Source organism: Triticum aestivum, chromosome 2A (assembly GCF_018294505.1).
Source record: "Triticum aestivum cultivar Chinese Spring chromosome 2A, IWGSC CS RefSeq v2.1, whole genome shotgun sequence".
NCBI lineage: Eukaryota > Viridiplantae > Streptophyta > Magnoliopsida > Poales > Poaceae > Triticum > Triticum aestivum.
In genome coordinates this window covers 289,691,313-289,703,287 of record NC_057797.1, presented here as the reverse complement: position 1 = coordinate 289,703,287, position 11,975 = coordinate 289,691,313, and positions in this window count along the sequence as shown.

Below are 11,975 nucleotides of genomic sequence, written 5' to 3'. Positions count from 1 at the left end.
TACGTGTACATGCTACGTGCGCGCATCTACTATGACACATGCGCACCTCTAGATCGACCAGTATGTACGTACGCATTCGCGACCAGAATGACAACGCTATGTACGCATCGACCAGGTGGGTCCCGACTATCAGACACTTCCTTGCATACGAAGATGTAGCTGGTGGGACCCAACAATCAGAGGGAAAATCATTTTTTTGCCCGTAATATGGACACACTTCCTTGCGTGCGAAGATGTAGTTGGTCGGTCCCAGCAGTCAGGGAGGAAACGTTTTTTTAATGAAATACGGTGGTCCATCTGGTGGGTCCCTGCTGTCAGGTGGAGGAATCATTATTTTCCGCGTAATAAGGAGGCACTTCCTTGCTGCGGCCATGGACCCAACTGTCAGCCTCTCCATGTATAGTACTCTTTCGATGGAAGTCGTTCCTTGACCATGTTGACCACGCCGCACCGAGAGCACCAGGGCAGTGGATGACGACGAGGCCTAGGAAGGAGATGACGCGGAGCCAGGAAAGACGCGGCAATGGTTGCCCACATGGAGAGGAGTATGAGTGTTCACTGGTTCGGCTGCGGTGTGAGGCTCCCATCGCTGAAGAATAATAGGGGTGTGGGTGAGTAGAGGGATGGCCAGGCCAGCGGTGGGAGTAGTAGGGGACGGTGAGGCCTCCGCGGAATCACAACTAACCACGGGAGGCAGGAGCATGCGGCATGACCGGCGCTGGTTTGGGCGGCTGGAGCAAGAAGACCAGAGGTTGAAGAAGCACTAGGGCCGTTGGATGGACATCATATGGTCACTAGAACTAGAATCACTCATATTGACTAAGTTGGCAAAGCCCTCCGTCCCCGTCAACTTGGTAGGCCCACAAGTCAGCCTCCCACTATGGTGAGTCCCAGCTAGCAGGGGGTATTCGTTTTTTTGTGCGTAATAAGGAGGCACTTCCTTGCGTGCAAAGATAGCTGGTGGGTCCGACCTGTCAGCGGGGGAACATTTTTTCGCGGAATATAGAGGCCCTTCCAGTGGGTCCCAGCTGTCAGGTGAAGGACTCATTATTTTGCGCGTAATAAGGAGGCATTTCCTTGCGTGCGGCCGTGGACCCAGCTGTCAGCCTCTCCACGCGTAGTCTACTTCCGATGGATGTCGTTCATTGACCACATTGACCACTTCGCGTCGAGAGCATCCAAGGTAGTGGACGACGGCAAGGCCCTGGACAACAACGAGCCAGAGATGGGAAGACGTGGGAGTAGAGTCACAGACGGAGAGGTGTACGAGGGTTAACTGGTTCTGGTGCGGTGTGGTTCGGCAGTCGGTGGAGAAGAACAGGAGGTGTGGAGGGGTGGAGGGATGGCTTGGCCAACGGTTGGGTAACGCTTCACAGCGAAGCGTGCTACGCGGAGCTGCTAGCAGCAGGAGGCGGGAGCAGGTGGTCCCGACGGTGCTGGAGGAAGAAGACGAGAGATTAAAGATGGATGCCAGTCGTTGGATGTAAATCCAACGGCTAACGATGTCAGAATCATTTGTTGACTAAGTTGACAACGACTTGCGTTGGCTTCGACCTATTGGCCCACATTTCAACCTCCAAAAATGCGGTATGAATTCAACCCATTTTTCTAGAATTTACAGTCAATTTGATCTTTTTTTACAATTACAGTCCATTTGCTGGGCTGGGTGAACAAATAATGTAGCATCCATGCAGCACATTTATTTTTTTTCCTAAAAATTACAGGCCATTTGCACTTTCTCGAAATACACGATTTTGCTGGGCTGATTCTAATTATAATGTTGGGTTGGGCGCAGCAATGTTATCAAAAAAATAAATGGGGGATGAGCATTTATTTATTTATATATAAATAATAAGTGATTTATTATTACATAAATAATAAGAGGTAGAGTGATTTTCGGCTAGGTACTAGTTCCCCTTTTTATAACCGATGTCAGTGGAAACGACACCTATGGAATCACTGGGATCCCTTCTATGGTTGGCGGGCGCGGGGTTGTGCAAAGAGCGGGTCTGGCGGTCAGCACAAGGATCGTTTACCCAGGTTCGGGCTGCAGAGACGCGTAATACCCTAGTCCTTCTTTGATGTATATTTGAGTGTTCATGAGTTCTTGAACTAGCAACAGTGTGTGTCTAGTTCCAAAGATCCGAATCCCTATCCAGTATGCCTCGGGCCTCCTTTTGTAGACAAAAGGGGTTCCCACAGTGGCACACAAGAGGTGGAAAGGTGTATAGTGGCCGAGTCTATCCTCTGGCATTGTCAGACAAATGCATTTAATGCGCTGCTGACGTGCCCCTCCTGCTTTACCGGGGACGACAAGGAAGCTCGTCCCAGCTGTCGCCGCCTCGCCTGGCTCCGACGCACGTCCGAGCTGACGAGGCGCTGTAGCGCCACGTTGGCTCGCTACTGGGCTGGCATGGTGGCGGAATCTTCACGAAGATCTGAATGCCACCACACAGGTGCTTGCTAAGTCGGTGTGGAGGCCACACACGGCCACGCAGATGCCTGCCCAACTGGTTGAGCTTGCAGTTGCATGGGAGCGGCGGTGGTGTCTTGGCAGATGTGGGCCTAGCTGCGGCCCCGCAGATGTCCTCGGCAAGGGTCTTGCTGGGGCCCGACAAGGGTCTTGCCGTGGAACCGCGGTCGCCCCCGGCAAGGATCTTGCCGGGGGTCTCGTGGATTTCCTTGGCAAGGATCTTGCCAAGGATCGTCATCTTCTGGTCCTCATCTGATCTCGTGTATTTATGATCTCCACAAAGATCTGCATGCCACCATGGAGGTGCCTCCCGAGCCTTGGTTCCAATGTATTTGATGGTGTTGGAAACCCTAGGGCTCAAGGGTGGCGCGCTGTGCTGGCGTCAGGCAAGATGCCCCGACAAGGATCTTGCTGGTGCTGCGGAAGCCGCCCCGGAAAAGGTCTTGCCGGGGGAGTCCACCTCACCCTTTTGCTCTCTGTGCCTTTGGTCTTGGCGTTGCTTCAGTTGTCTTGTGCTCCAGCTTCCCTCCTCTGCCCTGCTCGGTGCGGTCGTAGGTGTGGCTCTGGCTGCCCGTGCACAAGTAAAGGGGTGCAAAGGAGGGCCCCTACTTTTGTACACCGACAGGAGCCCCCGGGCCTGGGACATACATAAGAGCGACGCATTATTGGGCTAGGCCCAGAACGGTGCGCGTGCAGGCGGGGTGGATTTTTACTGCAGTAACTTTTCCGTCCGGTGCGCTTCCCCACGACCCGTGTTGAACGCGCGATGTGGAGGGTCATGCTTGACGTGGGGGTCATGCGTCGAGTGGTTCCCGCATGCATGCGTCACATCATGGTAAAGAGGTGGCTCACGCCTTCCCCATAAAAATAGGAAAACACAAAGGGTGCGGCTCATTTACTGAGTGGACTCGGGTCGTGGTCTTCAAGGCGCCCGCGCTCCATGATCACAGGGTGGAGAACGATCGACTCACCCATCCCCTTGATTTCTGCTTGCTTGACACGTGTCCCCCATGGCCCCGAGGTGGCAGGCGGTGGACGCGCGCGGGGGTGGGGTGGGGGGGTCAGGTGCCTTAAATAACGAGGCGGGAAACCGGACCGTCGCTGATTGGAGCAGCGGGTTGGTCTCGATTCCCTACGCCCCTGATGGCCGGATTGGCTGAGTGGGGCGGCCGAGCCCCGACCCCGCCCCTTTATAAGAAGGGGGAGGGGGATGGCATCCCACAATCTTTCATCATCCCTCTCCTTCCACCTCGGCTCCGTTGTTTCATCTGCGATGGCGAGAGGGGGCGCAGGCCCTTCGACGGTGGCAGTGAGGGTTTCTGCTCGACAACGCGTCCCTCCTTCCCAAGAGCTCACGGTGGCGGAGCCGACCATTTGAGGAAGGGGGGGCGAGGTCGTGGTCGAGGTCGGCATGGCACTCGGGGAAGAGGGGGATGCGGCGGCGCATCGACCTTGCCTCCGCCAGCGATGCCTCCCCCAATGGAGGGCTACATCGGGGACCAGCCTCGTGAGTTCTTCATCAGGCTGCGCCGACCACCGCGCCGTCGCCTTCGTCTCCCTTCTCCATTCGCTCGGGAGATGGAGCTCAATTCGCCCCAGACCCTGAGGTGCATATGAGGGGCTGCGGGAACGGCGGCACGCGGGTTGACCTCGACTTTCCCGCCCCTCACGTCATGTACCTTCGTCACGGATGGAAGACTTTTGCTCGTATCCATAGCCTGGCGGTGGGGCTCATTCTCTATTTCACATTAATGGAGAACGGCCTCCTCTCTATCAAGGTCTTTGGAGACTTTGGAACTCGCTTAAAGTGCTGTGTGGAGAGCTCCTCCAATGACGAAGACTCTTCCAGAAGCAGGAGTGACGAGGAGGACAGCGATAGCAACGACGAGGGTGTCGAGCAGGTTCCCCACCGCCCCTCTTTTTCCTTCACCTGCCACACCTGGGAGGAAAAGGGAAAGAATGGGGATCACGGGGCACTTATCCTTTTTAGTTTGTAAGCCTACGGGCCTTGGTAGAATTTAGACCTCGTAATCCCCTCGCTCGTGTACCCATTCCGTATGAATTGTACTTGTTTACAACGTATGAATGAAAAGAAGGGTGTTTGCCGGGTTTTGTTTGCGCGTGGGCGAGGGCCACACCGAGGGCCACACCGGGATATAAGATAAACATTATATCCCGACAACATGCCTTGCCATTCTTCTTCTCTATGGCTCGGCTATACTCACGCCCTTGGCGGAGGTAGGGCCGAGTAGGTTTAGGCCCTTCGCTCGCCCTCTTCCCATCACACTACAACCAAGTTCTGGCCCAAAGTAAGGCTTTCTGACAGGGGACAGAGGGAGCAAGATGGTATGAGAGCGAGCGAAGTCTTATATGTTCAAGGTTTATACGCGGGTACAGAGTGGGGGAGAAAGACTTATCTGATGTCGCAGCCCCCAGCAACCTTGGCTTGCCGTGATTGGATCTTTAGACCTGCAGCCCCCGGCAACCTTGGCATGCCGTGATTGGATCTTTAGACCTTCAGCCCCCGGCAACCTTGGCTTGTCGGGGTCGGGGCATTGGCCTATTCTCTTTCTTCCAAATAGCTCAGTAGAAATGTCCATGCACCCTGCGAACCAAAAAAGGACGGGAAGGAACAGAAAGATGCATACTCGACCTCTATGCTAAGGGTTAGTCACCGCCAAGAACTATCAACTCTAACACAGAGAGAGACTCAACCTAGCATGCATGCTAAAACTTAGGGCACTAGCGCTTCATTTATTTATGCTCAGGGTCTGTGCCTGGCTTTGAACCAAGGGTTCCATGCCTTGCCGGCAAGGCTTGTACAGAAGGTGGCTTGCACGTGGGGGGGCAGCAACCACGCCTTACGGGTAAAACTTGCGAAGATGTTCGATGTTCCAGGAGTTGTTCACTGGAATAGCATCTTCTGTCTCTAGGCGGACTGCGCCGGGCCTGGTGACTCGTATTACCCGATAAGGGCCTTCCCACTTGGGTGTCAACTTGTTGGAATTCTTGGCCGATTGAATGCGCCGAAGAACAAGGTCGCCTTCCTCAAAGCTTCGGGCATGAACCTTGCGGCTATGGTAGCGGTGCAAGGCTTGCTGGTAGCGCGCTGCCGTCACAGCCGCCCAAAGATGATGTTCCTCAAGGAGCGTTGCGTCATCTTGCCGCAACTGCTCTTGCTCAAGCTCGTCATAAGCGAGCACTTGAGGTGACCCATATGTGAGTTCCGTGGGGAGAACTGCTTCTGCCCCGTATACAAGGGCAAAGGGTGTCTAGCCGGTGGCTCGATTTGGCGTCGTTCTGATTGACCAAAGAACCGCCGACAACTCATCAATCCAGCGCCTTCCGCTCTTGTGCAGCCTGTCAAAAGACTTTGTCCTCATGCCTCGCAGTACTTCAGCATTTGCCCTCTCCGCTTGGCCGTTACTCCGTGGGTGTGCCACAGAAGCAAAACAGATCTTGCCGCCGAGGTCTTCAATGTATTGCATGAAAGTGTGGCTTGTAAACTACGTGCCGTTGTCGGTGATGACTCTGTTTGGCACACCAAAATGGCAGACTAGCCCCTTGAAGAACTTGATGGCTGATTGCGCTGTCACCTTCCTTACTGCTTCCACCTCCGGCCACTTTGTGAACTTGTCGATTGCAATGTACAAGTACTCAAAGCCCCCGATAGCGCGGGGGAATGGGCCCAGTATGTCGAGCGCCCACACCGAAAATGGCCAGGAGAGAGGAATTGTTTGAAGGGCTTGAGATGGTTGATGAAGCTTCTTCGAATGGAACTGACACGCTTCACACTTGGTTACTAGTGTCGTTGCATCCTGGAGGGCAGTGGGCCAGAAGTAACCTTGACCCTATGTGGGATCCACATATGCCTCCGTGTATCTCTGCCAACAGCTCCAGTCCTTCCTCCCGGGGAATGCACTTCAATTTCACACCGTTTGGTCTTTTTCTGTATAGGACGTCGTCGACGAACTGATACATGGCAGACCTACGGACTACTTTCTCCGCTTCTTCCTGCTCCTCAGGGAATTCCCGTGTTTGGAGGAATCAGACAGTATGTTGTGCCCATGCCGTAGCCTGGGGCCCGACGGCAAGGACTAAAGGCATTTCCTCTGCCATGTGAGCGGCTATTTCTATAGTGAGGGCTTGACGCCCTGCCGGAGTCGGTTGCCCCATGGCAGGCTCAGCGTCCACGGTAACATCTTTGCCGCTGGCTCCCGGGAACTCGGCGGGAAAGTACTTGCCGAGGCCTGATTTCCTTCACTTGTTCTGCTTTGTTGATGGTTCAGTGGATGGTTGAGTCAACCGAAGCACAAAGTACTTGGTTCCACAGGTAGTTTGAAGGCGGTGCATTTCGACAGGTAGTCAGCGATGTCGTTCTCCACTCAGGGAACATGCTCCGCCTGTATACCGTCAAAACACTCTTCCAGCTTCCTCACCTCATCTATGTAGGCCTCCATCAACGGCTTTGATAATCTTTGTTGACTTGCCTGACGACAAGCTATGAATCACCCCTGACAATGAGCTTCTTGATCCCGAGGTCTGCTGCAATCCTGAGACCGGCAAGCAACCCCTCATATTCAGAAGTGTTGTTCATGGGCATCTCCCTAGGAAAGTGCATCTGGATTACATACTTGAGGTGGTCTCTAGTGGGTGCAACGAGCAGCACACCAGCACTGGCGCCTTGCAGCGAGAAAACCCCGTCAAAGTACATAATCCAGTTGCGACTTGCCTCCTTGCTGGGGAGGGTGGTCTCATGGATCTATTCGTCAGGCGTTGAGGTCCACTCGGCAATGAACTCTGCCAAGACTCTGATCTGGATTGTCGAAGTACTTTCAAACTTCAAACCAAAGCTCTACAGTTCCATGGCCCACTCCACAATCCTCCCGGTTGCGTCTGGGTTATGCAATATCCGTTGCAATGGGAGGCGGGTGACGACGGTGATTTCGTGTGCTTGGAAGTAATGACGCAACTTCCTTGAGGCCATAAGGAGGCTAAAGAGCAATTTCGGCACACTAGAGTACCTTGACCTGCCCCCTGCAAGAGGGAGCTGACAAAGTAAACCGGGTGCTACATTATTTTCTTCTTCTGCACCACTTCGTTTGGTTGTGCAAGCTCTGTCCCGCCAGCGTCAGACTCTGTGGAGGGCCTTGCCTTGCCGGCACAAGGCACTGCCGGGGGGAGCTCTGGCTTGCTATCCACCAGTTCTGCCATTGCCACTGCCTCTTTGTCGACCTCCCTCTGCGCCACTAGCGCGGCACTGACCACTTGATTCATTGCCGCCAGATATAGCAGCAACGGCTCTTGTGGTTTGGGTGCGACCAGTATCGGTGTAGAGGAGAGGTATTTCTTCAAATCCTGCAGTGTTGCTTCGGCCTCTGGGGTCCATTCCATTGGGCCCGCCTTTTTCAAGATTTTGAAAAAGGGAAGGGCATGCTCAGCAGACTTGGAGATGAATCTGCTCATGGCGGCAACGTAGCCAGTGAGCCGATGCACATCCTTGATCCGCTTGGGCGCCACAATCTGCTCAATAGCCTTGATCTTGTCTGGATTCGCCTCGATCCCATGCTATGACACAAAGAATCCGAGAAGTTTGCCGGACAGAACACCGAAGGCACACTTCTCAGGGTTCAACTTGAGGTTGATCTTGCGCAGATTTGCAAACATCTCTTCCAAATCTTGTACAAGTGTTGCCCTGTCCTTGGTTTTGACCACTATATCATCCATATAAGCTTCCATATTTCTATGTAGCTGGGGCTCAAAACCAATTTGGACCGCCCTTGCAAATGTTGAGCCAACACTCTTCAACCCGAAAGGCATCCATAAAAAGCAATACGTACCACATGGGGTGATGATTGTTGTATTCTCTTCGTCTTCTCTTGTCATGAAGATCTGGTTGTACCCTGAGTAGGCGTCAAGGAATGATAACAGATCACACCCGGCCGTGGAGTCAACAATCTAGTCAATGCGCGGCAGCAGGAAAGGGTCCTTGGGACAAGCCTTATTGATATCTGTGTAATCAATACACAGCCTCCACTTCCCATTTGCCTTGCGCACGACCACCGGATTGGCCAACCACGTCGTATGGAGTACTCCTCTCACCAAGCCTGCCGCTTCCACTTCCTAATCTCCTCTGTAATGAACTCCTGCCATCGCAAAGCTTGCTTCCTGACCTTCTTCTTGATGGGTCGGGCATGAGGACAGACAACAAGGTGGTGCTCAATCATCTCCCTGGGAACGCCGGGGATGTCGGATGCTTACCATGCAAACACGTCAACATTTGCCCATAGGAAGGTGACGAGCGCGCCTTCCTATTTGCTGTCTAGGGTGGAACTTATTGTGAAAGCCCCTCCCGTGCCATCCTCCTTGACAGACACCTTCTTGGTCTATGGTGGTGCAGTTCTGGATTTCTTGCTCTAGTCGGCGGAGCTCTCTGGCACGTCCTCGACGGGAGCACAACAATCTGAAGAGGTGTGCTTGCCGGAGTGGGTGCGAGAGGTCTCGCCGGTCTTCTTCCCTGCCGGGGCTCCAGCGGCAGGAGAAAGTGCCTTGGCGGCAGTCGCTTCAACTGCTTCTCGGTAGAGTTGGTCGATGCAGATCAGTGCATCCTTCTGGTCGGAGGGGACGGTGATGATGGTCATCGACCCAGGCATCTTCAGCGTGTTGCAGGCGTAATGTGACGCTGCCATGAACTTGGCTAGTGCCGGGTGGCCGAGGATCCCGTTATAGGGCAAGGGGATCTCGGCTACATCAAAAACAATCCTCTCCGTCATGTAGTTTAACTCGCCTCCAAACCTCACGGGCAGCGTGACCTTACCCTTCGGCTGACTACTCCCCGGGTTGACCCCTTGAAACGTGCCCTTCTCTTTGAGGTCTCCATCAGGAATCTACAGCCTTTTGATCACAACGGGCGAGAACTAGTTCAGACCGGCCCCGCCGTCAACTAGCATCTTCGTCACCTTGAGGTTGCGTATTGTTGGCGATACCAACAACGGCAAACATCCAACCACAGTTGTGCGATCAGGGTGGCCCTCAGTTTCAAAAATGATAGGCGTGCTAGACCACTTAAGTGGCTTCTGGGCATCGAGTGATGGTTCCGCTGCTGTGATCTCACGCGCCCACTACTTGAGCTGGCGGTGAGAGGTGTGTAGCGAGGCGCCACCGTCGACGTACATGGCCTCTGTAGCCTTCTGGAACTCATGCTCGCCAGACTCGTCATCTTCATCGTGATCATCATCTCCTTGCTGGTTATCCTTTCTGCGGTGACCTCCTTGGCCGCCACGCTTCTTGCAAGATCCCTCGGCACCATCCCCACCCTTCCCCTTGTCCCGCCTCTCATACTCAGGTTTTTGCTTCTCAGCAAGCAGCTCGACTTGCCAACAGTTCTGGAGGTCGTGGCCCTTGGTGCGGTGGATCTTGCAGTATTGCTTGTCGGAGCCTCCTGGCTTGTCAGCAGCCGCCAAGGCCCGGCAAGCGGCGCACCGGCAATTTCCTTGCCGGGGTCGTCTGCCTTGGCCTTCTTGGCAGTGCTGTTGTCCTCGGATCCCTTGACGGCAAGCACGGTCTTGCCCTTGCGCTTCCTGTTGCGGCGTCTGCCTTTCTTCGTCGGGGTGGCTGTGCCTTTGTCCTCGCCGGGGTACTTCCTCCCCTCTTCAGCTCGAGCGCACCTATCGTCTAGAACATAAAGTTCGGCCACATCTTTGACCTTGTTCATCGCCAGCTATTCACGCATCTTGCGGTTGCGCACATTCTGATGAAATGCGCTGATCACGGCGGTGGTATGAACATCTGGGATGTTGTACTGCACCCGGCTAAACCTCTGTATGTACTTGCGCAGGGTTTCACCTTCCTTCTGTGGGATGATATGCAAATCGCTTGCCTGGCCATGAGCTTGGTGGCCTCCGGTGAAGGCGCCAACGAACTCATGGCACAAGTCCGACCACGAAGAAATCGAATCCGCCGGCAAGTGCATCAACCATGAAATAACATTGGGTTTAAGTGCCAACCGGAAGTAATTGGCAAGCACCTTGTCGTCGCGGGCTCCAGCAGCTTGCATTGCGATGGTGTAGATGCTGAGGAACTCTGATGGGTGGGTCTTGCCGTTGTACTTCTCGCCAAGTTTAGGTTTAAATGTGCGGTGGGAGGGCCACTGGAATAGCCGCAACTTACAGGTAAAGGCTGGGCAACCCACCTCGTAGGGTAGGCCTCCCAGTGTTGAGTGGTCCATAGTGGGCCCCACCCGCCTATCTGACTGGTGGCATGCGTCGTGCCCGCGCTTGATGGTTGTTCGAGCGTCTTCATGGGCTCGCTCCCGAAGAACTTGGCGCTGATCACGGTGGGTCCGTCGGTCGAACGACGCTATGGAGATGTTATCACAAGAGTCATCACGACGGACCGGCACCCGCGACAATGGACGTGGGGGAGGAGAGTGCACCATGGCCGCAACACCTCTGGTCCTTCCACCACTGGCATGCGGCGGCTCGACGGAGCGCCGGCCTGAGAGCCCCACCGGTCATGGCTCATCTTTGCTGGAAACACCAACGAGGCTTCGGATGGTGGCTCTCCACTCGTCGAGCTTTTCCGCAGCAGGAGGAAAGTCGAGGAGCAACTATGCGCGCCAAAGCTTCTGCTGGCGTGGGTGGCGGCGAAAGCTGCGTGGACCGTGACGCGCTCCGACTTCTAACCACGTTAGAAGGAGCTCTATCATGGGCCGGTGGCCATGCGCCGTTTTCGCCAGTGCCTCTACGGGCATGCTGGCCTTCTAGGTCCTGCGAATGATGCATAGGACTCTTCCCACGGCGGCGCCCAGGGTCACCAGCGTGGTGACACTGCTCGTCGCGTACAACCTGGGAAGAGCGCGTCGTGGGCGCCGGTGTAGGCGCCTCGGAAGTCGCGCCGCCACCCATGGGTGGCACGACACCACCCCTGGAGGGCCCCGCACCGCCTGCGGGGGGCCTGGCTCCGTCTTTGGATTTGGTGGCATGCGGCCCGTCGTCTCGCGCACGAACGACGCCACTCGCCAGGCTTTGGCTACGAGAGCGATGCGGATGTTCGCAGGCTGCGCCTCGGCTTCCGTCCGCGACCGCCCCACCACTCGCCCGCACTGGTACGGGCCGTTGGGCCCCCAACGAACTGATCGCTGTGATCGTCTTCTTCTTGGGAGCCATGGCGATGAAGAACTGCTAAACTAACTGCTAGACCGGATTTTCACAACTGCGCCGCTACCTGGCCCGCCAAAAATGTCGGTGGAAACGACACCTATGGAATAATTGGGGCCTTCTACGGTTGCCGGGCACGGGATTGTGCAAAGAGCGGGTCTGGCGGTCAGCACAGGGATCGTTTACCCAGGTTCAGGCCATAGAGACGCGTAATACCCTAGTCCTGCTTTGATTTATATTTGAGTGTTCTTGAGTTCTTGAACTTGCTACGGTGTGTGTCTAGTTCCAAAGATCTGAATCCCTCGCTAGTACTCCTCGAGCCTTCTTTTATAGACAAAAGGGGT